The 2,386-nt window shown below is 40.6% G+C and overlaps 1 non-coding gene across 1 annotated transcript; it reads right to left on the reverse strand.

Moving 5' to 3' along the window:
• Positions 1–1,988: 1,988 nt before the first annotated feature.
• On the reverse strand, positions 1,989–2,152 carry LOC122121157. The gene has a single exon (XR_006149895.1). It is a non-coding gene; the product is annotated as a U1 spliceosomal RNA (small nuclear RNA).
• Positions 2,153–2,386: the final 234 nt, after the last annotated feature.

Genomic DNA, 2,386 nt, shown 5'->3' on the forward strand with positions numbered 1-2,386 from the left:
TAGGATGCTTAGCCCTCGACCTTGGGGATGGCATGATCTATGTATGGAATATACTTCCCAGACAAACAACTATGATGCAAGCAATGATTGACAAGGTGTTAAGTCCAAAGTTACAATGGTAAGGATGTATTATGTTTAGCTTTTTTCTTTAGTCAATTGCTTTTTAAAGTTTATCTCCTTATTTAATGAATCTAGGAAATCAAAGTTAATATTGAGGATTTTGGTGCAATTTGAAACTAGGCAAGTAAGAGCACCCATTGTCCCCATATTCAACATTTGAAATTATTAAAACTTTGTTCAGATGTTTTAGTCATCAAAAATTTGAGCCAGGGATGGGAGCTCACACTTGTAATGCTATCTGCTGCCTCTTGACTGATACAGAGAGGATTATGATTTGATGTTAGCCCAGGAAAAACATTCAAAATATTGGATCTCAATCAATATCTGAACCCCATGCATTGTACTTCTTATTTCATCTACTCAGAAAAGGTAAAAAGAAGGATTGTGGTCCATGCTGGCCTGTTCATAGAAATAAAACCCTACCACAAAAATGGCTAAACCTGAGCTGGGTGCAGGTGGCTCATAACTGTAATCTTAGCTATGCAGGATGTGAGATCTGAAGATCACAGATCAAAGCCAGCCCAGGCAGCCCAGTGAGACTCTTATTTCCAATAAACCACTAGAAAACGAGAAGTGGTACTGTGGGTCAAGCAGTAGAGCCCGCGACTTGAGCTGAAGAGCTCAGGGACAACACCCAGGCACAGAATTCAAGTCACATAACCGAAAGAAGAAAAATGGTGGCTTGGAAGGTGGCTCAGTGGTAGAGCGCTTGGCTTGCGTGCCTGAGTCCCTGGGTTCGATTCCTCAGCACCACATAAGCAAAAAGAAAAGAGCCGGAAGTGGCGCTGAGGCTCAAGTGGTAGAGCACTAGCCTTGAGCTGAAGAACTGAGGGACAGCGCCCAGGTCCAGAGTTCAGGCCCCATGACTGGACCCCCCATCCCCCCCCCCAAAAAAAAAGAAAAAAAATGACTAAAGCAAAAAAAAAAAGCAGGTGTATAACTCATCTGTTAGAGTACCTACCTAAAATCATGAGACTCTGAGTTTAAGTTCTAAGATAGGTGGGGAAAGGATGTGAAGGAATAGAAGGAAGAAAAGAAGGAAGGGAGGAGATATTCTGTATATTGTACTTGCCTAGCTATTTCATTAAGGTGGCTTCTCATTCCTTTTTCTTCTTTCTTCTTCTTCTTTTTTTTTTTTTTTCGGTCGGTTGTGGGGCTTGAACTCAGGTCCTGGATCCTGTCCCTGATCTTTTGTGCTCAAGGCTAGTGCTCTACCGCTTTGAGTTACATTGTCACTTATGGTTTTCAGAGGTTAATTGGAAATAAGAATCTCATAGATTTTCCTGCCCAGGCTAGTGTGGAACATTGATACTCAGATCTCAGCCTTCTGACTAGCTAGAATTACAGGTATGAGCCATTGGCTCTGGTCACCTATTTGTTTTCTTTCTTTTTATTTTTTGTAAGTCATGGGACTTGAACTCTGGGTGCTGTCCCTGAGCTCTTCAGGACAAATGAAGTGCTCTACCACTTGAACCAGAGCCCACTTCTGGTTTTCTGGTGGTTAATTGAGGATAAGAATCTCATGAGCTTTCCTACCTGGGCTGGCTTTGAACTGCAATCCTCAGATCTCAGCCTCTTGAGTAGTTAGGATTACATGTGTAAGCCACCCGCACCCAACAGCCTCATTTATTTTCTCATGGTGAGTTCTAGCTGATTTCTCTACTCCTTGTAGTTCCTAGCAACTACAAAGTAGGCCTAGAAGTACCTCATCCTTTACAGTAGTCCTTAGGACCAAGCGACTGCTGAGTGCAGGAAAGGAGATGAGGCCAATATAAAATACAATGCTATCTATCTATCTATCTATCTATCTATCTATCTATCTATCTATCTATCTATCTATCATCTATCTATCTAGTTAGTTAGTTATCCAGGGTAGAGCACTAACACAGTCCTCCACTACCACAATTTATGCAGTCGAATTTCTCACATTTGAGGAAATCACAGGAGTCAGCACATCTGGAATGTAATAGATAAGCCTTTCCCTGGGAAAATCACCTTCGTAATCATGGTATCTCCCCTCCCAGGTAAGTAACAATGCTGACTTGGTATTTTAAAAACTAACAAACACATAACAGTAGTTCACATTTGTAATCCTAGCTACTCAGAATGCTGAAATCTGAGGATTAAGCTTTAAATACTAGATAAATTTTGCTGAATTTTGATTAAAGTTCCTTTGGTGTTTTTAATTGTAGGTTTTATTTATTTTCTTATTTTACTGTTTCTTACTGTGACTACCAAAAAGCTTAGTGACTTACATGGCTTGTAT

Source organism: Dipodomys spectabilis, unplaced genomic scaffold (genome assembly GCF_019054845.1).
Source record: "Dipodomys spectabilis isolate Male_0828 unplaced genomic scaffold, ASM1905484v1 ptg000185l, whole genome shotgun sequence".
Classification (NCBI taxonomy): Eukaryota; Metazoa; Chordata; class Mammalia; order Rodentia; family Heteromyidae; genus Dipodomys; species Dipodomys spectabilis.